Below are 27,025 nucleotides of genomic sequence, written 5' to 3' on the forward strand. Positions count from 1 at the left end.
GTATTATTATTCAACAATAACTGATTCTTCTAAAGAGGATCTATTAATTAATTCAGAAACAAGTGTCCTAACACCCAAAGTACCAAACATAAAGCCTAAAGATATCTCTTCAAAATAAATTCTATTTTATAAACTAGGAGGCCTCATAAAGCATAATCGGAAAAGATGTCAGGAAAATGATTTCAAAACGTAAGAAAACATTTCTATGGTCTCTTGCAGAACAGTACTTAGTAGTGTCAGTGGGGATGATACTAAATACTAATTTGGGCTTCACAATCTATAGAACACTTACAATAAGTTTCAAACAAGAAGTAAACAAAGGTTTATTCCAATACCTACAAATTTCTTACTGAAAATTAGGCAAAAATAATAATGAACATCTTGGAGGAGAATAACAGAGGCAATTAAGGAAGATCTGCCCTACACCAGTCTTTAAAATCAATTACAGTGGGGAGGATATGAGACCTATCATTTACTGAGCATATAAAATCCACCAGGTATTTTTACATTCGTTGCCTTACTTAATTTTATCTCGTCAGCCATTTTAAAACACAACTGGTACCATCCTCATACTACGGACAGGGCAACTGGGATTCAGAGACTTAAACAATCTGCCTGAGGATAAGAGCAATCATGTTTTCAGACTAAAGTAGAAATATATCAAATAAAGACAATAGAGGAGAGTGCTGATGGCTGTGCAACATTGTGAATGTACTTAATGCTACTGAATGGTATACCTAAAAGTGGTTAAAACTGTTTATTTTGTTATGTATACTTACCACAAGGAAAAAAAACTACAAAAAGACCCCTGAGACTAGAAAGAGCAAAATAATGACCAAATCCAAAAAGTGCTCATAAGTGGAGAAAATCATTATTTAAAAAATATTGTCAGGGGGGCTTCCCTGGTGGCGCAGTGGTTGAGAGTCCACTTGCCGATGCAAGGGACACGGGTTTGTGCCCCAGTCCGGGAAGATCCCACATGCCGCGGAGTGACTGGGCCCGTGAGCCATGGCCACTGAGCCTGCGTGTCCAGAACCTGTGCTCTGCAATGGGAGAGGCCACAACAGTGAGAGGCCCGCGTACCGCAAAAAAAAAAAAAATATTGTCAGGGGGCTTCCCTGGTGGCGCAGTGGTTAAGAATCCGCCTGCCAATGCAGGGGACACAGGTTGGATCCCCGGTCTGGGAAGATCCCACATGCCACAGAGCAACTAAACCCCTGTGCCACGACTACTGAGCCCATGAGCCACAACTACTGAAGCCTGCAAGCCCTAGAGCCCACGAGCCACAACTACTGAAGCCCGTGCGCCTAGAGCCTGTGTGCTCTGCAACAAGAGAAGCCACTGCAATGAGATGCCCATGCACTGCAACAAAGAGTAGCCCCCGCTCGCCTCAACTAGAGAAAGCCCGCGCACAGCAACGAAGACCCAATACAGCCAAAAATAAATAAAATTTTTAAAAAATGGTCAGAAAAACTGAATATCAATGTGGAGAAAAACATAACCACACCATACACTATGAGTAATTCTAACTATATGAAAAACCAATAAGCTTGCAAATAATTCTGGAGAAAACAGAAGAGCATATTTATTGCATCTGTGGGAAAGAGATAAAATTTGGGGCAATGAAGGAAAGCATAAGCAACAAATTGACAGATCTGGTTATGTAAAACACACTTTCATGCAGTGAAAAAATACAAATCTAAAATTAAAAGGATATAACAGGGCTTCCCTGGTGGCGCAGTGGTTGGGGGTCCGCCTGCCGATGCAGGGGGCGCAGGTTCGTGCCCCGGTCCAGGAGGATCCCACATGCCGCGGAGCGGCTGGGCCCGTGGGCCATGGCCACTGAGCCTGCGCGTCCGGAGCCTGTTGCTCTGCAGCGGGAGAGGCCACAGTGGTGAGAGGGCCGCGTACCGCAAAAAAAAAAAACAAAACAAACAAAAAAAGGATATAACAAATGGAAGCAATGCCTGCAATAATTATGACAGATAAAGCTTAATGTCTACAATATAAATCCAACCAGGGCTTCCTTGGTAGCTCAGTGGTTAAGAATCCGTCTGCCGGACTTCCCTGGTGGCACAGTGGTTAAGAATCTGCCTGCCAATGCAGGGGACACGGTTTCAAGCCCTGCTCCGAAGATCCCACATGCCATGGAGCAACTAATCCCCTGTGCCACAAATACCAAGCCTGCTCTCTAGAGCCCGCAAACCACAACTACTGAAGCCTGTGTGCCCAGAGCCTATGCTCCGCAATAAGAGAAGCCACTTCAATGAGAAGCCCACACACCGCAACAAAGAGTAGCTCCCACTTGCCACAACTAGAGAAAGCCCGCATACAGCAACAAAGATCCAACTCAGCCGAAAATAAAAATAAATAAATTAACTTTTTAAAAAATCTGTCTGCCTATGCAGGGGGCACAGGTTTGAGCCCTGGTCCAGGAAGATCTCACATGCCACGGAGCAACTAAGCCCATGAGCTACAACTACTGAGCCCATGTGCTGCAACTACTGAAGCCCATGTGCCTAGAGCCCATTCTCCGCAACAAGAGAAGCCACTGCAATGAAAAAGCCCACACATCACAACGAAGAGTAGCCCCCGCTCGCCGCAACTAGAGGAAACCTGCGTGCAACAACGAAGACCCAACACAGCCAAAAATAATAAATAAAATAAAAATAAATTTTAAAAATAAAAAATAAAATAAACCCAACCAGTTCAACATTTACTGCTCATCTGTTATGCGGCAAATGATGACTAACATACACATCCATCAAAGGATACAAACAGTTGAAGTAACAACCAAGATCAAATCAGCACTTTGGAAAAAAGATTCTCACTAACTGAATAAATTTTAATACTTTTAAGATACCACTTCACACGTATTAAATTACCAAAAATAAATCTAAACAATAAAACCTAAAGTTATGTGGGCCATAAGAAGAAAAGAAATATTCAGGCACTGCTGTAAAATTGTATGTATATTCAGATTGTTCTCTGGTTAGAGTATAAAAGAGGTCATAAAATTGCCCATGGCCTGAATAATTTTTCTTGGATTTTCCCCCCAAAATTAAATAGAGGAGTAAAAAGCTAACTCTATTTTAAAAATTGAGTAAGTTTCTTGTTCACAGTAATGAAAAATCAGAAACAACCAACATGTGGAGAATGATTTATCTAAGCTGTAATTCTATATTCTATATTAAATGAAACTGCAATCTATTTCAATAAAAGCTCATTTAAAAGATGAAAAAAAAGGTAAGATTTTACATTAATTACAGCATAATAATAATACCTTAAATAGTTTAATAAAAATCAAAAGTAGGGCTTCCCTGTTGGTGCAGCAGTTAAGAATCCACCTGCCAATGCAGGGGACACGGTTTCGAGCCCTGCCTGGTCCAGGAAGATCCCACATACCGTGGAGCAACTAGGCTCGTGCACCACAACTACTGAGCCTGAGCTGTAGAGCCCATGAGCCACAACTACTGAAACTGCGTGCCACAACTACTGAAGCCCACATGCCTAGAGCCCGTGCTCCGCAACAAGAGAAGCCACCACAATAAGAAGCCTGCACACCACAACAGAGTAGGCCCCACTCGCCACAACTAGAGAAAGCCCACGCGCAGCAATGAAGACCCAACGCAGCCAAAAATATAGATATACAGATAGATAGATAGATAGAATTGAGCACACGACCCTCCCTTTTAAAATTACATTCCTAATATTAACTTAAGCTATTTACTCCTTTTCTTTCATTAAATCTCAAACTATTCTGTTACATTAGTTTGACCTCATGGTCATACTCTTGAAAGTTTTAAAATGTTTTAAATTTATAAACTCAAAACTTCTTTTTCACTACTGTTAACTGGTACTTTAAGGACTGTCTAAAAATCCTAAGAAGATTCTTCTTTTAAGCTACTTTTTAATTTCTTGTACAATCTAGCAAAAATAACAATTTGATTTTTCTTTATAGCCATAAGTCTTTAATTTACAAGATACAAACTTCGATCTATTGTTAATGAAACAGGTAATTTTAATTATACAGGATATAAAAATAAATTATTTTACCATTTCTAGTCAGAGATGAGTATCATGGTTTTGGAAAAACAAAATATCTCCTAACCTACCAAAACCTCAAAGTCATTAGTGAAAGAGTTCCCTACTTCATTATTAATTAATAATTAAGAATTCTTCAAAACTACTTCTCTGACCCTTACTGTGTTCTATAAATCTGGCAGTTAACAATTCTGTCAAAACTACTAATTTTCCTTTGGTCCTAAGATTCCTGTGGAATCTTGATCCTAAATTCCACAATGGCAGAGGCCGCCTTCTTTTTAGTATCTGAGAGCACATAGCAGGCAATCAATAAATATTTGTTCAATCAAGTATAATTTCTAGGCTCTTGATTCCTCTAAATATCTACTTAAAACCAGTTCATTAAGAACCTTCAATATATTTAGAGGCACAAAGAATTCAAAACTTCACTTTTCTCATTTCTCACCAGGAATGCCTAAGTCTTTAATTCTTTACAAGGTTTTATTAACTAATTTGAAGAACATCATTTTGAAGTCTGTGTTAAGTGAAAAGTTCCCTTCAAAAAAAAAAAAGGACTGATATGCTTTAAATCAAATCTTAATATCACATACATCACAAGGGATCACAACACACGCACTACTTACTTAGAGGTGAGGAGTTAGGAGACCTTAAGTTTCGGCCCCTTAATAGGCTGAGAAAGGAAGGAGGGAAGGAATGAAGGAAAAGAGGGAGGGAGGGAGGGAGGGAGGGAAGGAGGGAGGGTGGGGAGAGAGAGAGATCAAGTATGAAATCACCTTCCCCAAACACAAATATACACAGCTATCATGAAACATTTCTGGCCAAAGATGGGTCCGCATCCTAATCCCCAGAACCCATAAATGTTACCTAATTTGGAATAAAGAGTCTTTGCAGATGTATTTAAGGATTCTGAGATGAGCAGATTATCCCGGATTATCTGGGTAGGCCATAAATGCCATCTTAAGAGAAAGGCAGAGAGAAATTTAACACCCACACACATACAATGAGGGGAAGGCGATACAAATATGGAGGCAGAGACTGGAGTGATATGGCCAAAGAATGCCAGCAGCCACTAGAAGCTGGAATAGGCAAGGAACGGATTCTACCCCTAGAGCCTATGGAGGGAGTGCAACCCTGCCAACACCATGATTTTAGACCTCTGGCCTCCAGAACTGTGAGAGGATAAATTTCTGTTGTTTTAAGCCTCCAAATTTGTGGCAATTTATTATGGCACCCACAGGAATCTAATACTATTTGTAAAGAAGTTTATTTTGTTTTTCATTCGTTTTTGCTATTACCTCTCAGCTTGGGTTTGTTGGCCATCTGGCCACTGAATGAAACACATAAGCTGAAAACAAAGGTAGGAAATGAAGAAAAGTATGTAAATAAGACGACAGAACATGATTATACATACAGTTGCAAAAATGCTTCCAAACATTAAGAAGAATAAAAAGCTTTCCAAATAATTGGACAGTTTGCCTAACAGAACTGTCATATTACAAAATTAGCATTTTCCTGCTTTCACTCTGGGTCAAATCCTAAATTTATAGTTGAAGAAATTTCCAGGTAACATAGTATAATTGGCAGTCCCAAGTGTTTCATGGATCTTGAGACACCTTAGTGATCCATCTAATGCCCTGAGAACAAACAAGTATTAGTATCTGTAAGATAGCATTTAAAACCAGCACACAATCACTGTACTGGACTATCTGATGTGTTCTGCCTGGGGAAAAAAAAATACTGCTAGAGCTAAACCTGAAAGATAATCAAGTCCTTCTTTCCAGCTGGTCTTGATTTAACTTTCTTAGGCACACCATGCCTCAAGACTGAAGCTCATATTTTTCTATTTTGATTGACTGAAGTTCCTATTTTGTATTTCTTTCATGAAGTCATTTTGTGATATCTATAGAGAAGTAGGCTTCTTCATAAAAGCATTTACTCAACATTTAACTTAAAATTTTGTTAACACTGTGCTAAGCACTGTATTAAGAACATTAATAAACAGATTACAGAATGATACTGGATAATCAGAAATTTTTGTCATTAGAAAAACATGACTTTTCTAACTAAGCAAATACCTCTTTTTGGAGGGGGCATATACTTCTTTCTTTGGAGCTTCCTTTTTTGTTTTTCTTGAATAGAGCCCTAGAATTCTTCCTCAACATAAAATATTCATAGAATATCTGAAACCAGAAGAAAAACACTAAAATAAAATAAAGGGTAGAATATGCCAGGTGTTTTAAGACATATTCTGAAAGAAATCATAATTAGTGTGTTTTGGCTGCTTTCAAAATTTTATGTCAGTGTTGAAAATGCCATTTAACTAAACACTAAAATGTATGTATCAGAGTAAAAATATAAAGGCTTCATTAATTTAACCAATAAAAGCTGTTAATGCTAACTTCAAGCAACAAAGTAAACAAGAAGAGTAAATTTTAGGAACTTACTCTTTTTCTTGATAAAGACTCTTAATTGAAACAATTTTCCCAGAGGCTATTATTTTCTGGTTGGTCTAAAATGAAGGGATCAAATCTACAGAGGCCAGCAATCTCAAACTCTGGAATCTCCTCTGAATGCAACTCAAAAAGGACGATACACAAATTAAACTTAATCACTAAAAAAAAGTATACGCTTTCCAAACAAACTTCAGGGTAATGTTATCAAAGTTTTTTAAAAAAATGATATTTTAATTTAAATTGCATTAAACACATAAATTAATTTAGGAGGAAATGATGAGTTTACAATATTGTGTTCTCCTATCTAATAACACAGTATGTATTTCCAGTTACTTAATCTTTTTTTAAAAACATCTCTTAGCAGATCCTCTACGTTTCTTTATGTTGGCATTTTATCTTTTCATTTGTTATATTTTTCATTTCTAAAGAAGTTATTTTTTATATATAGGATAGTTGTTGATATTGGTACATTAATTTTGTAAACTCCCATGTTACCAAAGTCTCTTATTGTTTCTAACAATGAGAATAGTAAGATGGTTGATTCTTGAGTTTCACGTATATATTTTCCCCAGCTGCATAAAAATAGCTCCTCTTTCCCCAATATTAACTTCTTTATTTTTTGTTCTTACCTAATGATATTGGCTTACACCTCCACTATAATATTAAGTAACAGTGCTAATTGTTGGGCATCCTTTTCTTGTTCCTCACATTAATAAAAATACATCTAGCATACCACTACTAAGCATGACATTGGTCAAGTGCTTTTTTGGCATCCAAAAAAATGACCATCTGGTTTTCCTCTTGACTATTAATATAGCATATTACTAGATTTCCTAATATTGAACCACATATACATTTGGTTCAGAGATGAAACTCTGGCATTGTAGAATATTATTTTAATGTACTGTTGAATCTATTTTCTAGTACTGAATTTATGATGTTCAATAACTGCTTTTAATTGTTTTAAATGAACACCCTGAGAGGGGAAAAGCTATTTGTACAGGGTGAGCTCCACTCAGGTCAAATATAGTCTTGAGAATGAGGTCTTTCAAGGAACCTCCAGACAGGTCAAATAATGACAATTTTCTGGGAACAGGGCTGTGAAGGAGCTCCAATCTTGTTCTGCCCCTTCCAATGGCTTCCAGGTTGCTAGTTCTCACCATGACTGGGGGCTGCTGTTTTCCAAGGCTACTATGGAGCTGGAGAGAGGAGAATGGGAACAATGCAAGCTAAAATGCTATACAAAGTTCACTGTTTTTGCCGAGATTCAGCCATTTTTCTTGAATAAATGTTCAGATTGCTGCAAGCCTGTATTAATTTTCAGAGTCCTGAAAGAGTTGATTCTGACTATTTTTGCCAGTATTCTCACTGCTTTTACGAAGAATTTTCAGAAGTTCTTACTCTGCCATTATTGTTGACATCCTTTGCATTTCAATTCAGCTCAATCTTTATACTTATTAATTTGCTATTCACACTTTCTCATTCTTAAAATTTCAATATTTACATTTATTTCCTTTTTCATTTCCTCTGAAATTACTAATGATGCTTATCTTTAAAATCTCCTTCAGTTTATACTATTCACTATTTTCTTTAGTGTTGGAAGCATTTCGTACCTCTCTTGCATAGAATTAATTTTTCTTAAATGGCCGGTAAGTCTAGGTTAGTAGTTCATATTTGCAGTCAGGAATTTCTTTTTTTTTTTTTAATAAATTTATTTATTTATTTATTTTTGGCTGCGTTGCTTCTTCATTTCTGCGTGCAGGCTCTCTCTAGTGGCGGCGAGTGGGGGCTACTCTTCGTTGCAGCATGCAGGGTTCTCATTGCGGTGGCTTCTCTTGTTGCAGAGCATGGGCTGAAGGCGTGCACCCTTCAGTAGCTGTGGCACACGGGCTTCAGTAGTTGTGGCTCACGGGCTCTAGAGCGCAGGCTCAGTAGTTGTGGTGCACAGGCTTAGTTGCTCTACGATATGTGGCATCTTCCTGGACCAGGGCTTGAACCCATGTCGCCTGCATTGGCAGGTGGATTCTTAACCACTGTGCCACCAGGGAAGCCCCAGGAATTTCAACTAAACAGTGTATCCTCAGAGTGGGTGAGAATCTTTGTTCGTATATTATTATATGCAGGTTCTAGTTATATACATCCACTTCTAGTAACCATGGAAGAGGGGTGAAATATGCAGTTAGGCAGTGTCGGCAGGTCACCTGCTTTCTGGATATGAATTCTTTCCTCTTCTGAACATCACATAAATTACTAGGGATATCACTTGTCTCCCACGCCAGGACTCTAACTTTAGAGACTAGCTATCATAGCTTTATCTGGGGGAGAAACACTTCGTTAGCTAGCTACTCACTTTGCTTTTTGCTTCCGCTGCTTTTGGGTGGAAGTCTATAGTTGCTTCAGGCTGTGCTTGCTTCTTTCTCTAACCTCCAAATTAATTCATTCACTTACAAAATATTTATTGAGTGTCTACTACGTGCCAGGCACTAGTTTAGATACTGGGAATTCAGTGATGAACACAAAGTCCCTAGTCTCAAGGAACTTATATTCCAAGAGGAAGATAAACAAATACATAAGGTAATACAATTTCACAAAGTAATAATGCTTTTCTTTTTAGACCTTTTTTCTTGATGTGGACCACATTTAAAGTCTTTTATTGAGTTTGTTGTAATATTTTTTCTGTTTTCTGTTTTGGTTTTTTGGCTGCAAGGCACGTGGGATCTTAACTCCCTGACCAAGGATTGAACCTACATCCCCTGAATTGGAAGGCAAAGTCTTAACGACTGAACCAGGGAAGTCCCCAAAGTGATAATACTTTGGAAAATAAAACAAAGGAAGGAGTCCCTTCCATCAGGAAGCTTGCACAAGACTCTCAGATAGCCTCATGCACAAGAGGACAGACGGCAGAAGCAAGAAGAACTACAATTCTGCAGCCTGTGGAAGGAAAACCACATTCACAGAAAGACAGACAAAATGAAAAGGCAGAGGACTTTGTACCAGATGAAGGAATGAGATAAAACCCCAGAAAAACAACTAAATGAAGTGGAGATAGGCAACCTTCCAGAAAAAGAATTCAGAATAATGACATTCAACATGATCCAGGACCTCGGAAAAAGAATGGAGGCAAAGATTGAGAAGATGCAAGAAACGTTTAACAAAGACCTAGAAGAATTAAAGAACAAACAAACAGAGATGAACAATACAGCAACTGAAAAATACACTAGAAGGAATCAATAGCAGAATAACTGAAGCAGAAGAACGGATAAGGGACCTGGAAGACAGAAGGGTGGAATTCACTGCAGCAGAACAGAATAAAGAAAAAAGAATGAAAAGAAATGAAGACAGCCTAAGAGACCTCTGGCACAACATTAAACGCAACAACACTCACACGATAGGGGTCCCAGAAGGAGGAGAGAGAGAAAGGACCCAAGAAAATATTTGAAGAGATTACATTCAAAAACCTTCCCTAATATGGGAAAGGAAATAGCCACCCAAGTCCAGGAAGCTCAGAGAGTACCAGGCAGGATAAACGCAAGGAGAAACATGCCAATGCACATAGTAATCAAATTGACAAAAAGTAAAGACAAAAAAAATTATTGAAAGCAGCAAGGGAAAAACAACAAATAACATACAAGGGAACTCCCATAAGGTTAACTAACAGCTGATTTCTCAGCAGAAACTCTACAAGCCAAAAGGGAGTGACAGGATATATTTAAAGTGATGAAAGGGAGGAACCTACAACCAAGATTACTCTACCCGGCAAGGATCTCATTCAGATTCGATGGAGAAATCAAAAGCTTTACAGACAAGCAAAAGCTAAGAAAATTCAGCACCACCAAACCAGCTCTACAACAAATGCTAAAGGAACTTCTCTAAGTGGGAAACACAAGAGAAGAAAAGGACCTACAAAAACAAACACAAAACAATTAAGAAAATGGTACTAGGAACATACACATCGATAATTACCTTAAAAGTGAATGGATTAAATGCTTCAACCAAAAGACACAGGCTTGTTGAATGGATACAAAAACAAGGCCCATATATATATATATGCTGTCTACAAGAAACCCACTTCAGACCTAGGGACATATACAGACTGAAAGTGAGGGGATGGAAAAAGATACTCCATACAAATGGAAATCAAAAGAAAGCTGGAGGGGCTTCCCTGGTGGCACAGTGGTTGTGAGTCTGCCTGCCGATGCAGGGGACATGGGTTCGTGCCCCGGTCCAGGAAGATCCCACATGCTGCGGAGCAGCTGGGCCCCTGAGCCATGGCCGCTGAGCCTGCGAGTCCAGAGCCTGTGCTCCGCAACGGGAGAGGCCACAACAGTGAGAGGCCCGCGTACCACAAAAAAAAATTTAAAAAAATTAAAAAAAAAGAAAGCTGGAGTAGCAATACTCATATCAGATAAAATACACTTTAAAATAAAGAATGTTACAAGAGACAAGGAAGGACACTATATAATGATCAACGGATCAATCCAAGAATAAGATATGACAATTATAAATATATATGTACCCAACACAGGAGCACCTCAATTCATGAGGCAACTGCTAACAGCTATAAAAGAGGAAATTGACAGTAACACAATAATAGTGGGGGATTTTAACACCTCACTTACACCAATGGACAGATTATCCAGACAGAATATTAATAAGGAAACACAAGCTTTAAATGACACAATAGACGTGATAGGTATAACTGATATCTATAGGACCTTCCATCCGAAAACAGCAGATTACACTTTCTTCTCAAGTGCGCACAGATCATTCTCCAGGACAGATCACATCTTGTATCACAAATTTAACAAAACTGAAATCATATCAAGCATCTTTTCTGACCACAACGCTATGAGATTAGGAATCAATCACAGGAAAAAAACGTAAAAAACATAAACACATGAAGCCTAAACCATACGTTATTAAATAACCAAGAGATCACGGAAGAAATCAAAGAGGAAATCAAAAAATACCTGGAGACAAATTACAATGAAAACAGGACAATCCATAACCTATAAGATGCAGAAAAAGCAGTTCTAAGGGGGGAAGTTTATAGCAATAGAAGCCTACCTCAAGAAACAAGAAAAATCTCAAATAAACAATCTAACTTTACACCTAAAGGAACTAGAGAAAGAAGAACAAACAACACCCAAAGTTAGTAGAAGGAAAGAAATCTAAAAGGTCAGAGCAGAAATAAATGAAATAGAAACAAAGAAAACAATACCAAAGATCAATAAAACTAAAAGCTGGGTTTTAGAGAAGATAAACAAAACTGATAAACCTTTAGCCAAACTCATCAAGAAAAAGAGGGAGAGGACTCAAATCAATAAAATTGGAAATGAAAAAGAAGTTATAATGGACACCACAGAAATACAAAGCATCATAAGAGACTACTACAAGCAATTCTGTGCCAATAAAATGGACAACCTGGAAGAAATGCACAAGTTCTTGGAAAGGTGTAACCTTGCAAGACTGAACCAGGAAGAAACAGAAAATGTGATCAGACCAATCACAAGTAATGAAATTGAAACTATAATTTAAAATTTTCCAACAAACAAAGTCCAGGACCAGATGCCTTCACAGGTGAATTCTATCAAACATTTAGAGAAGAGCTAACACCCATCCTTCTCAAACTCTTCCAAAAAATTGCAGAGGAAGGAACACTCCCAAACTAATTCTATGAGGCCACCATCACCCTGATACCAAAACCAGACAAAGATACTACAGAAAAAGAAAATTACAGATCAATATCACTCATGAATATAGATGCAAAAATCCTCAACAAAATACTAGCAAACAGTCCAAGAACACAGTAAAAGGATCATACACCGTGATCAAGCGGGATTTATCCCAGGGATGCAAGCATTCTTCAATATATGCAAATTAATCAATGTGATACACCACATTAACAATTTGAAAAATAAAATCCATGTGGTCATCTCAACAGATGCAGGAAAAGCTTTTGACAAAATTCAACACCCATTTATGATAAAAACTCTCCAGAAAGTGGGCATAGAGGGAACCTACCTCAACATAATAAAGGTCATATACAACAAACACACAGCACACATCATTCTCAACGGTGAAACACTGAAAATATTTCCTCTAAGATCAGGAACAAGACAAGGACGTCCACTCTCACCACTATTATTCAACATAGTTTTGGAAGTCCTAGCCAAGGCAATCAGAGAAGAAAAAGAAATAAAAGGAATACAAATTGGAAAAGAAGAAGTAAACCTGTCACTGTTTGCAGACGACATGATACTATACATAGAGAATCCTAAAGATTTCACCAGAAAACTACTAGAGCTAATCAATGAATTTGGTAAAGTTGCAGGATACAAAATTAATGCACAGAAATCTCTTGCATTCCTATACATTAATGACGAAAAGTCTGAAAGAGAAATTAAGGAAACACTCCCACTTACCACTGCAGCAAAAAGAATGAAATACCTAGGAATAAACCTACCTAGGGAGACAAAAGACCTATATGCAGAAAACTACAAGACATTGATGAAAGAAATTAAAGATGATACACACAGATGGAGAAGTATACCATGTTCTTGGATTGGAAGAATCAATACTGTGAAAATGACTATACTCCCCAAAGCAATCTACAGATTCAATGCAATCCCTATCAAATTACCAATGGCATTTTTTACAGAACTAGAACAAAAAATCTTAAAATTTGTATGGAAACACAAAAGACCCCGAACAGCCAAAGCAGTCATGAGTGAAAAAAACAGAGCTGGAGGAACCAGACTCCCTGACTTCAGACTATACTACAAAGCTACAGTAATCAAGACAATGTGGTTCTGGCACAAATACAGAAATACAGATAAATGGAACAGGATGGACAGTCCAGAGATAAACCCATGCACCTATGGTCAACTAATCTATGACAAAGGAGGTAAACATATACAATGGAGAAAAGACAGTCTCTTCAATAAGTGGTGCTGGGAAAACTGGACAGCTACATGTAAAAGAATGAAATTAGAACACTCCCTAACACCATACACAAAAATAAACTGAAAATGGATTAAAGACCTAAATGTAAGGCCAGACACTATAAAACTCTTAGAGGAAAACATAGGCAGAACACTCTATGACACAAAACACAGGAAGATCCTTTTTGACCCACCTCCTAGAGAAATGGAAATAAAAACAAAAATAAACAAATGCGACCTAATGAAACTTCTAAGTTTTTGCACAGCAAAGGAAAACATAAACAAGATGAAAAGACAACCCTCAGAATGGGAGAAAATATTTGCAAATTAAGCAAGTGACAAAGGATTACTCTCCAAAATTTACAAGCAGCTCATGCAGCTCAGTATCAAAAAAAACCCCACCCAATCAAAAAATGGGCAGAAGACCTAAATAGACATTTCTCCAAAAAAGACATACAGATGGCCAAGAAGCACATGAAAAGCTGCTCAACATCACTAATTATTAGAGAAATGCAAATCAAAACTACAATGAGGTATCACCTCACACCAGTTAGAATGGGCATCATCAGAAAAGCTATAAACAACAAATGCTGGAGAGGATGTGGAGAAAAGGGAACCCTCTTGCACTGTTGGTGGGAATGTAAATTGATACAGCCACTATGGAGAACAGTATGGAGGTTCCTTAAAAACTAAAAATAGAATTACTATAGGACCCAGCAATCCTACTACTGGGCATATACCCAGAGAAAACCATAATTCAAAAAGACACATGCACCCCAATGTTCACTGCAGCACTATTTACAATAGCTAGGTCATGGAAGCAACCTAAATGCCCATCAACAGATGAATGGATAAAGAAGATGTGATACATATATACAATGGAATATTACTCAACCATAAAAAGGAACGAAATTCGGTCATTTGTAGAGACGTGGATGGGTCTACAGACTGTCATACAGAGTCAAGTAAGTCAGAAAGAAAAAACAAATATCGTATATTAACACATATATGTGGAACCTAGAAAAATGGTACAGATGAACCACTTTGCAGGGCAGAAATAGAGACACAGATGTAGAGAACAAACATATGGACACCAACGGGGGAAAGTGGTGGCGTGGTGGTGGCGGGATGAATTGGGAGATTGGGATTGACAAATATACACTAATATGTACAAAACAGATAGCTAATAAGAACCTGCTGTATAAAAAAATAAAATAAAATTCAATAAATAAAATAAAATTGGTTGTGGTGATGGTTTCACAACTCTGTGAATGTAGTCAAAACCAATGAATTATATACTTTAAATAGGTAAATTGTATGGTATGTGAATTATATCTCAATAAAGCTGTTAGCAAAAATATAATAAGTAAATAAATAAAACAAAGGAAGGAGTAGAGCATGACTAAAGGGGAGCTATTTCAGATTTGGTGATAATTTCTCTGAGGTGGTAACAACATTTCAGCAAAGATGTGAATAATCAAAAGTAGAAAACTATACAAAGATGTAAAAGAGGGCCTTCAGAAGGAAACAAGTGTAAAGAAACTAAAAGGAAAACATCCTGATATGTTTGAGAAATAGCAAAAAGGCTGATGTTAGTAAGTGAATAAGTGGTAGGAAATGAGTCCTGAGAAGCAGACAAGGGCCAGGTCACACACAGCCTTGTAACACATGATAAGCAGTTTGGGGAGGTAATGGGTGCTTCAAGCAAGATAATGACATGATTTGATTTATATATACTAAATGCCACGGGGAGAAGAGACTATAAGGAAAGCCCTCCCCAGGCAGATTGTTCCATATGTTTGGAAAGTATTTCTCTGGGCTTTATCCAGGGGACAAACACCAGAAGCTCAAAATAGAGCAAGGACCGGGAAACTGATGAATACTCCAGGGACTCTTCCGTTCTTCATATTCATTTACTTGGAGTCTGGTATATTTCTGAAACTTCTACACTTACTTTCCGATGTGATTTCTTCTCCTAGTTTCTCTATCAATCCAATTTCACTGTTTCCTATCTTTCAGAAATTCACTGAAGTCTATCAGCTGATGGCAATCTTTCTCAAGTACTACCTTTAAAAAAACTTACCTAACTTATCTACTAACACATTCACTCAGAGTCCTCTGTACTCTAGAGTCCTGCTAGGTAGACACAAATATCCAGCAGACCTGCACGCAACTGACCTCCTTTAAGGCTCCCTTTAAAGTAACCCTAAGAGAGCCTTTTAGCTCTCACAATTCAGGCATCAGCACAAATCACATTTCTGTGGCCAAAAAAACTGCAAACAACCATACCTTCTCTGCTGGACTTCCTGTGGACAGACAAAAGCCATCACCATGTTGGTTAACTCCCTCCATAAATAAACAGCCCAGCCAACTGACTGTGGTAAAGTTGGTGAATTCTTCTGGCTACTTTATTTGAGAGGCATGACTAACACATCATGGTACTGTCAGCTGTAAGAATATTTATAGCAACTTTACACTAAACAGAATACTATCAGAACTTACTGAGAAAGAATTTTTTAAAAAATACACTTAGGCTATACCAAATTCTTAACAGGAAAAAATATTTTATCAGGAATAGATTCTCCGAAAAGAACTGTTTTTACAATTTCTAACCTTACTTCTTGGAAAATCATCCTTTGAAGTTGTCTGTAAAATTATCCTTAATAAAAATTAACACAGGGCTTCCCTGGTGGTGCAGTGGTTAAGAATCTGCCTGCGAATGCAGGGGACACGGGTTCAAGCAACCTGGTCTGGGAAGATCCCACATGCTGTCGAGCAACTAAGCCTGTGTGCCACAACTACTGAGCCTGCGCTCTAGAGCCCGCAAGCCACAACTACTGAGCCCATGTGCCACAACTACTGAAGCCCACGTGCCTAGAGCCCGTGGTCCACAACAAGAGAAGCCACCGCAATGAGAAGCCTGCGCACCGCAACAAAGAGTAGCCCCCGCTCGCTGCAACTAGAGAAAGCCCACGCACAGCAACGAAGACCCAAAGCAGCCAAAAATAAATAATAAAATAAATTAAAAAAAAAAATTTAACACAAACTTTTCCCCACAAGCTTCCAATAAAATTGGGAGATAGCGTTCCACAGGAAAAATTCCAAAACCACAGTATAAAGTATTGAGAAGGAATGAGTTCATCTGAATTAGAGTGTCAAAATGACCTTAATAATAATCCAACAGTTCTACTACATTCCTTCCAACCCTCTTTGGACCTCTCTTCAGTTTTTAGTAACGTGTCAGTCACAAAGCATAAGAGTTTCTCTAATGCATGGAGATCCAGACTCCATAAAACTCTCAGCCTCCAAAACTTTATCTCCACCCTCCTTTAATCTAAAGTTAACATTTCTAAGAGAATCACATTTTTTTCTATAGGTGCTGTGGCCTGACACATGGTATACTCCAACATGAATGTTCTATAAATGTGTCTATACTATCCATTTTCTAAAATCAAAATTCTATATAGCATTCTATATATCTATCCATCACATGTTTCTATCAATCCACTATCCAGTATTTGAACAAAACTTACTACATGCTATATTAACAGAACTGAGTATTTTGGAATGCATGTCTTTAGCTCTCAGAACTATAAAATCTAGGTACAGATCTTTTATTAATATTTTACTTCGAATTTATTTATTCCTTCAAAACTCCATCAGCCAAAACACCATCACACATAATTTCAGTGCTGTCATTCAGTACACAGAGTAAAGAACAGTGAAGTAACTTTTAACACTTGCTATTTTACCCTTTTCAACATAATTCATCTCTGTAAGAGGCAGGCTTGGCAAGCTTGAAGCATGAACTCTGGAGTCTGACTCTTAGGTTCAAATCCCAGTTCTGGCACTGATGAGTGGTGTGGGAGCTTAGACAAGTTATTTAACTTTTCTGAGCCTCATTTACTTCATCTGTAAAATGGGAAAAATAATAATTAGTGTTTTCTCATAAACTTGTCATAGGTTTAAATGAGTTAATATCTATAAAGCTCTTAGAATAGTGTCTGGCACATAGTTAGGATGATATAACTGTTAAAGAAAAATAAAATAAAGAAATATCTCAGACATAAGCTAAACAGACTCAGGACAGAAATGTGGTCCTGAGTGAAAGTCAATTCATTAACTAGTTCCTCTTAGTTTTTCAAAGGGCAAAATATTAAAATTACTAAAGGTAAGGTCCAGGGACTTCCTTGGAGGTCCAGTGGTTAAGACTTCACCTTCCAATGCAGGGGGTGCAGGTTCAATCCCTGGTGGGGGAGCTAAGATCCCACATGCTTCACAGCCAAAGGCCAAAAAAACAAAACAGATGCAATACTGTAACAAATTTAGTAAAGACTTTAAAAATGATCCACATCAAAAAAAAAAAATCTTTAAAACAAAACAAAACAAAACCCAACAACAACAACAACAAAGGTAAGGTCCAAATAACAAGAGATTCCTGTGAGAGATTAAACAAGTTGGGCCTGTAGCTGATACTCTGTCCCTGGCTTTGATTCCAACACTCTGCACAAGAACTTCCTTCCAAGTCCTCAGGAAAGCTGTTTTCAAGCTCCTGGACAATAAAACATTGAGTATCAATCACGTCCTGTTACTTAGCAAATATGAACTCATCATGGTCACAAATACTTTCAGGAGATCCAACTGTGAGTTGTGAGTTACTAATAGCTAACATTTATGTAATGTTTTTTATGGGTCAGGCACTGTTCTAAGTACTTTACGTATATTAACTCTTTTAATCCTCTCAATAAGTCTATAAGATATGTACTGTTTACTATTATCACCATTTTACAGATGAGAAAACTGAAGCGTAGAGAGTAACTCAACCAAGGTCATATACCTAATAACTCACCAACGTGGAATTCAAGCCCAGGTAGCCTACCTTCAAAGCCTGAGGTTTTAAACCATAGCTTCATGCCTAAGTACAGAACATCACAGACAGGACTAATGATTTTAAAAAGCTGGCCAAGTTAAAAATATATGCTGGGACTTCCCTGGTGGCACAGTAGTTAAGAATCCGCCTGCCAATGCAGGGGACACCGGTTCGATCCCTGGTCTGGTAAGATCCCACATGCTGCGGAGCAACTAAGCCCGTGCGCCACAACTACTGAGCCTGTGCTCTAGAGCCTGCAAGCCACAACTACTGAGCCTGCGTGCCTAGAGCCCGTGCTCCGCAGCAAGAGAAGCCACCGCAATGAGAAGCCCATGCACTGCAACGAAGAGTAGCCCCAGCTCACCACAACTAGAAAAAGCCTGCGCACAGCAACGAAGACCCAATGCAGCCAAAAATAATTAATTTATTTATCAAAAAAAAATGTATGCTATGTCATGCTACAGTCACCAATAGCCAGAACTCACAAGCCAGGTAATGAGAAGATACTAAGAAAGCCAGTTTTCTTCTTTATTCTTTCTCATTCTCGTTCTTCCCCCAGGCCTCCCAAATAAATATGAGTTAATACAAGAGAAATGCTTTAAATAGTGCCTGGCACATAGGAAGTGCTCATTACGTGTTAAGAGGAGGTAGTGGTAAAAACAGTAGTGTACGCCTGCTGACCCTGCCTCACTCTAATAGCTGTGATATGCTAGGAACTGTTGATATCTCTACCATCTTTCCCCCTTTATGATTAGAGGAAATGAAATCAGGATAATAAATAAATACGGTCCACTGTAACAAATCCTAATGACTCTTCAATTGTGTTACTTTGACCTGACTATATACACAGAAGGAAAACTGCTTCACTCCTTGGCTCTCTTTTCTTGGTTTACAAAGACTGGAATGGGGCCAGAAAAAAGCAGAATAAAGCAGCTTTGTAACCTTTTGACTAGTTGCCAAGAACAGAAGCAAGGTTTGTGAAAGGAACTTAATCAAACTAAACTTTGACTGTCAGATGGAAACTAGAAAAGGATTCTAATGATAAAAGCTCTACACATGACCAAGCGTTGTCAACCTCATGATTCTGTATCATTGCAGTTTTTTAAATGATGTGCCTAGACACAGAGTAAAGGACAGAGGTGACAGTAACAATATTGGGGCAACAGGGTCTCCCTCTCTCAACTGTTCTGCACATTTAGGTTAAAAAGATTAAGAAAATCAAGATATATTTCAGTGAAAAAAAAAACTAACAAACCCAAACATCTCCAATTCCCAAAAAACAATATTGGAAAAAATCTAGCAGTCACTAGAATTTTTCAAACTGCAGGTTCAACACATTACTGGGTTATCACATCCATTTAGTGGATACCAACAGTTTGTTTTGAATGAAATGCAATTAAACAAAATAAACAGAAAACATTACAATGCATCACCAATAGTAAAAATAAATATTGTTTCATGAAACGTCTGTTTCAATTTTAAATATTAATATGTACATATATGTGTATAAGTACTGGATGACAATGAAAAATGCATCTTATAGTGGGGTTGTGATCAAAAAAGTTTGAATGCCATTTTCCAAAGACTTTAAGAAACTGACCAGGGACTTCCCTGGTGGTCCAGTGGTTAAGACTCCATGCTCCCAATGCATGGGGGCCGGGTTTGACCCCGGTCAGGGAGATAGATTCCGCATGCCACAACTAAAGATCCCGCACACTGCAACTAAGACCCCGTGCAGCCAAAATAAATATTTTTAAAAAATTAAAAAATAAAAAAACTGACCAGTCAAAAAGGAGGGAAATATCCACTTCAAGCTACATATTAAAGAACACTCAAAGTTTTAGTGGTTCTCTAAATTACAGTTTTTTAAAGGCAAGCCTCTGAAAATGAACAAAAAAGGAAAAAGGAACCATCTGGGTAAGAATCAATAGTTTACCATAGTTATTCCAAATAAGCAACAATTTCACCAAATGAGAGGTACCAAGACTAAATAAATATTACTAACAGGAGATAAACAGAAATGAGATAAAGCAAAGATTTTCAGTTCATCTAGCTAGTAAATACCACACTAATATGACAGATGGTGCATAAGCAAAAGCTCTAGTACTCACTCTCAAGAACACTTATTTTTTAATGTTATCTAATCACTGCTTCCTAACCTATAGCAAAGTTAAAAACTGATGAAAAGGAAAAACAGATTTGAAAAACTCAGTGAAGTAATAACACACTGATTACTAGGGTATGTTTTTAAATAAGATATGTATGTACTCTTTTGTATCCTAAAATGTTCTCTAAATTCTGAAATATTTCAAGAAAAAGTCATACACACGCATTTTGGATTATGCTGTCAGTAAAGAGAGTGAGATTATCATATTAATATAATCAATCTAGTAGGGAAAAATTAACATCGTTGTGCTAAATTAAAATGCCCTCTTATTTTGAAAAAAGGAGGAACAACAGGTGAATCTGATCTAAATCTTTTTCAACTACTATGGAAACTAAAGAATAAGTTCAATTCCACCTAAGAGCTAATCATTCTAATTTATTCCCATAGTAACAGTGCTGATAGCAACAAACTACCAATTTTCCTAAATTCAGTAACTGTTACATTATTAAATTTCAGGTGAAAGGAAACTATTGAAATTTTAGAAAATAAACTGATTACCAAACCCACATATAAAAGAGAGTTGCTTTTGAAATAAAAATCAAATGTTTAAATCAAAGTAAAGAACATTCTAAATACCAGTAAGTAAATCATCATAGCAAAGCTTACACTTTTCACCTCAATAACAATACTTTTCTGACAGAGAAAAAAAAAATCAAGACAAAAGCTACTATTAAAAATCAGTGCACTTAATTAACATGTCTGAATTAATAAAGGGGGGTTAATAGTATATAAGAATGAAAATAAGTAGTATCCCTAACCAAGTGTCACTTCTGACTAGAAACAACGGTAGTTTTTTTGTTAACCAGATTCCATGATTCTCAAGTGTATTCAAAAATACTCAGAAAAGTAACTTCTTATCACATGTAAGTCCCAGGCTCTTCCATTAAGCTGCACTCAACTGATATAAAATCATCTCCTTCCCTTAGAGATGCAACAAAATTTTTAAATCTGGAAATAATAAAAGTACAAAAAAGAAATAGTAATATGATTAACAATATTCTAAATGATTATTTGCATTTTTATTTAAAAAGGAATTGTTTTATGAAAGTACACCTCCTCTTTTCTAAAGTAAAAATAAAGACTAATTTAAATATAATTCTCTAAACATGTTAGTCCTAAAGAAATGGATGCACTTAATTTTGTACAAATTTTCAAATCTCAAAATGAGACTAGAGGTAAGTCAGAAATTTCAGCTTTAGTCTTCTGTTTTATATTTCAAAGTTGCTAAATTCATATTGGGGACACTAAGATTTCAGAGTTCAAGACTATCACATAAATTTATTTAATATTCTGCAAATCAGAGAAAGGGAAAAAATTAATGTCAAGGGGTATACATTTTAGTAACATAGAATGCATTTTATTAAATAAACTGCCTTTTCTCCAAATAACTCAAAAGTAATTGACTTCCATACGATAATTTTTTTAAGAGGGAAGGATATGGATATTACTTGCTTTCTTAATATGTTGTTTTTGCCATCTAAGAAACCTAGGTAGTAAAGGGTTTGCAATTTGCCTTAAGCCAGCATTTATAAAAGGACCAGGTAAAACCCCTCTCTAAAGTTCCCAACCAAATGCAGTATTCTTCTATGTTTCAGAGAAATTGGATTTTTTAACTGTTTTAACCTATGAAGGAAGAAATCATTAAACTAGTAGAACTTTGTACAAAAAGGTCATGAACTCTGGAGCTAGAAAAGCTAAGTTCAAATCCACCTCTCCTGCCAACTAGCTGTGTTACTTTGGGCAAATTGTGTAACTTCTGTGCCTTGGTTTTCTCATTTGTAAATGGAGATAAATATAGTACTTACTTCATAGTGTTGTAAGGATTAAAGCGTTAATACTATATGTAAGCCACTTGGTAATTCCTGGCACAGAGTAAGTGCTACACAAAATGTGCTTTTTTAAAAAAATTACTGCTTTACCACTACAGATTTTTACAGTTCAGTTGTGAAAAAGTTTCCCAAATGAAAATTATTTAATTGTATGTATAAAGAACATGACTTTATTTATATTAATTAAGCTGTGATACAGATTAATGCAAGAGCCTTAAACTCAAATAATGAAATCACTGAGTGTTTTGAAAATAGAAAATCATAAAATCTAGTTAAAAAAATCATATGCCGTTGTACTGATAAGAATTGACACCTTTTTAGGATTAAATAAAGCTTATTTTCATTCTAATATGTTAAGTCTTTCTTTTTCCCTACACCCTGGTGATGCAGGTTATGTTTAGTCTTATAGTTTAATTCAGATATATACAAATAAAGTCAAATTCAGAATCTAAGTGTAAATGTCAGCCTTGTATAATGTCACCTAGTTCATATGAACTGTCTATATATGTAATATAACTGTACATAGTAGGTATCCAATAAAAAAATTGCTGAAAGGAATGTATTACAAAGATTATTACTATTTCCTAACTACTATAAAACTATTTGGTTTTATTTCCTAGGGAATAAAAACAAATTTAACTAGTACAAATATTAACCAAGCTAATAAGTTAAAGTGCATCCAACACAATCTGTAGCAAGATCTTTAAGATATTAAGCGCTGACCGCCTTGGGCTAATCTGTTAATTAACTTACAATAAGTCAGCACTATCTACAGTTCCTCTTCTGGTTTAAAATACTACTACATATTTAAAAGGGGAAAATAGCAAAGATAAATTTTATGAAGCCCATATTTCAAATATCCTTTTTAATATACTATAAATAATAGAGAAAATACCCTAATTATTTCTACATTTAATAATTAGATACCCTAGGACTTAGGTTAATGGGATCAAATAAAAACATCAAGATGATCAGGTCGCTGCTGTTTGCTGTGTTCTCTGCCAATAAAACATAATAAGGCAGTTTTTGCTTAAGCCATATATTCTGTACAAGAACATGCACCTGTATTTTTAAGTTAATCCGCAGATAGAAAGTCCACATATTTTTCCACTTTACTATAAATATTACAATTCGGCCCCTTGGTATAAACCAATTAAATGAATGTATTGGGAAAAAAAAAAACTATTCTTAATATCCTTAAATACATTTGGAACTATTTCTATGTTGAACTATATTCTATGTTGAACAATTCTGAACTATTCTTCCTCCATTTAAATCACAAAGAAGTTAAAATATCCTGCTATTATATGCAGAACACAAAAATCTTTTAGACAACTACCAAAAAAGAAATTCTATGAGCCTTTTGTCTGTAAACAAAACAAAAAGAATGAAGTCATGGAGTGGCTTAGGCAGATCACAGAAACCATCATACCGCAAGGTACAAATGACCAGGACACTGTAAAAATTTTAAATTTTTAAAACTGCATTTTCCTTAAAACATATCCTAGGGTTCAAGGATAAAAATTAAAGCATGTAAAACAAAGTACAGTAGCAAGTAAAATGACAAAAAGTAACAATCAAAAATAATCAAACAAAAAAATCCTGCAGGCATAAAACTAATATGCATAAATGTATTTTAAATTGAGCCATCGGGGTTACAAACTAAGACTTTGCCAAACTAAAGCAGAAATTTTTATAGAAAACCGACAGTCATTCCTCTCCTGACCTTTAAAAACACATACACTATGTTGTCTCTAGTGATATTTTTTCCTTTGGCAGCTAAGCATGAGGTGTAGGCTTTTCAGTAATTATAAAGTCTATCACTGTTCTGTACAAACAATAGGACTATGAATACAACTGCTCCAATGAGACCACAGGATGTTCGTTTCATGTTAAGGGCTTTTATGCAGAATTTGTATCATAATAGGCCAAAGAGATTTTAGAAGAAAAGAGAGAGAAAGAGACTCCCTAAGACTTTTCAACTTCTACTTCTGTACAACAGTTTCTTTCTGGAGTCCCTCTTTGAAGGCAAAATGACTTCAGCCTTGAATTTTAAATTCTGCATCATAGATTTCTTAACCTAAAACGTTTATTCCTATGACATAAATTTATTGAAATGAACCACTAAATACAATATTGTGCTCTCCAGCCTACAGCTTTGAAAGAACTAAAACCCATTTCTCTAACACATGAACAGGACTTATTTGTGAATAATGACGTTGGGGAAAACACCACCAATTTAAACCCTGATTTCCGTATTTTGTAAAATAAAGGGATAAGTTTGAACTCTTATGGTTCCCTCCAGCTGTGAACTATAGAAATCAATCTAGATTTAAACAGGCATGCTGAAGAAGTAAAAAGTTCAGAAATGAAAAAGGGTGAAAGAGGGCCTTGCAGCAATCCAAATATGGGTATGTATGTACAAAAAACAAAGGGTCCCCCAGTCTGGAGGTAAGAAAACATAAGAGTGTCAGCCCATATTCATTGGGGTTAGTTTTTAAAGATTGGGAAATGATGAGGCCAGGATGAACAGAAGCTAGAGTTTCCAATGTAGGTGCTGGGTTCGAGGAAGTACTACTAAGGAGCTTTCAAAAGGGCTTCCCTCAGCAGTGAAATAATTCCTGAAAGCCAACCAGAAGGGTCCTTCTCTGTGGCTTCTAGGACTAATACGGCCAAGTTCCAAAGTCCTTTGCTAAAAATAGCTGAAGGGATCAGCCCAATTTTGGAATACGCCAAGGTCTATGCGATGTTTGCATATGTATATGTCTCATATAATGAGGGAGACTTTTCTATAACTTATTAGTCAAAAGAAAAGCATATGCTAAAAGCTGTATTTATTCTGTTCACTGAAGTACTAAATTTTAGAGCACAATTTACATGAGAACAGAAACTGATCACACAAAAACATTTATAATCAAATGCTAGAACTACACCATAAATATTGGAAAGACAAAAATAAAAATTATCCAACTCTGTGTCTCAAAATATACCTCAGATAACAAATTTTGGAAAACAGGACACTAACCCTTATTAAAACTAATCCCTTCATTTTAGAGATGACTAAAAGCCTACAGAGACATTTAAGAAATTTACGAGAAACTGAAGTGTCAAAATGAGAAAAAGATGGTTTCAAGACGGTGAAAACAGTAAAGAAAAAAAGAGTCAGAAGAATATGCTAAGTAATAAAGTAATGTAATGTCTGGTCTATGAAGAAAAACAGAAAACTTGTCAATACAGTAACAATGAAGAAACAATGTATAAGAAGCAAAGATAAAGATACACATGCACACTGAGTTCAACTAAAGAAAATGTACTTCGAAACTACTATAATGAACTCTAACAGAAATTTTTTCAGTAACAGTACACTAAAATTTTTGTCAATAAGCTTAAAAGTCTGGGGCTAATAATCTCCCAAGAAACTCTGTCCTCCAACATAGCAACTGTCCTGTAAGTAAAGCCCATGCAGAAAACAGAGCTGATCATCCCAGAACATCCGCATTTTTGCCTCAGTTGTGCATATCCATTCTCATGGGACAGAGAACAAGAAAATGACAGAACGTCCTCATGACCTGTCGATTAACAAGATGACACAAGCCCAATCTACCAGCAATTCCGAGTGCCTGCCACCTGTTAGCCTGCTCTAGCGAAAGCCCCCAAAACTGTGCTCCAGCGAAGAACTGGGAACGCCTTTGTTGTTCCCTAACCATGGAAATTCAGTCTAACCCAGCGCCTTAAGGAAAACTTCCCCCAGGCCGGGTAAATCTGCCCAGATCCGGGCTTGGGCAAAGGCCTCCTCTAGCGAAGAAAAGGAGGGAGAACCCCAGGCGAAGCACAAATGTCACCTACTCGTCCCGGGAGGAGTAGGGGTCAAGGATGAAGGAAGTTGGAGAACCAGGACCTAGGACCCCAGAGAGAGACAGGCTCAGTTTCGCAGTGGAGCAGGGTGAGCACAACGAGGAGGTGGGCCGTCCTGCTGTGTGAAAAAACAACAAGATCCCAGGATCAACAGTCGGGGAAGAGAGGTGCTAAAGTGAGAGTAGGGGCAAAACCGAGGGGCAGTGGCTTAGGTAAGCGCTGAGGCGAAAAGGCAAGAAACCAGGGCTTTTAAAAGGCGGATGAGGCGGATGAGACGGAGGAAAAATAGCAAGGCGAGAGGTGAGCGGCGACAAAACAGGCTCAGCTGAGGGGAAAGAGGCGAGGCCGGCTTCGGGGGGAAGGAATGAAATGAGCTCAGGAAGCATTGCAGGGACAAGGGACAGGCAAAGAGAACCCCCACCCACAGGGACCGGGACACAACACTTGACCCGGCCCTCTACAGGCTGTACTCGACCGGCCGCACTCAGAACCTGTCGGGAGCGGAGACTCACCCAAAGGCTGCAGAGGCCCCACAGCAGGACATGGGGACCGGTCCAAACACACAGGAGAACCAAGCGGCTGCAGGAAACGGCGGCGCTAGTGCGACCCGGATGCGCATCCCTAGAAACCGGAAGTTGGCGGCCAGGGTCATCACACAATCCACACCTCGTTCCAACAGAAGCCTTTGGGCGCATGTGTCAGGCCTCACGTGGAGGGGCGGGGAAGCGCCTAGACCCCGCCCACTCGACCGTCCCGGGAGCCCCGCCCCTCGTTACGGCCCTCCCGGCCCCTCGGTGGTGCTTGGGGCGGGTAGGTTGGTTCATGCGGCGCCTGGGTACCACTGAGGCCCAAGCAGCACCGGT

General features: G+C 37.6%; 1 protein-coding gene across 8 annotated transcripts in view; it reads right to left on the minus strand.

The window, feature by feature from the left end:
* The window catches only part of EYA3 (EYA transcriptional coactivator and phosphatase 3), a 104,388-nt gene extending 77,579 nt beyond the window's left edge, over window positions 1–26,809 (minus strand). For 3 of the 8 annotated variants that reach the window (XM_067725048.1, XM_067725046.1, XM_067725038.1), the window contains exon 1: window positions 26,675–26,808. The gene's annotated coding sequence lies outside the window, so the exon portion shown is untranslated. Of the gene's footprint in view, window positions 1–4,667; window positions 4,715–17,193; window positions 17,354–26,674 lie in introns of all 8 variants that reach the window. The other 5 variants (XM_067725039.1, XM_067725041.1, XM_067725049.1 and 2 more) reach the window with 5 other exon arrangements.
* Window positions 26,810–27,025: the final 216 nt, after the last annotated feature.

Source organism: Pseudorca crassidens, chromosome 2, assembly GCF_039906515.1.
Source record: "Pseudorca crassidens isolate mPseCra1 chromosome 2, mPseCra1.hap1, whole genome shotgun sequence".
Taxonomy (NCBI): Eukaryota; Metazoa; Chordata; class Mammalia; order Artiodactyla; family Delphinidae; genus Pseudorca; species Pseudorca crassidens.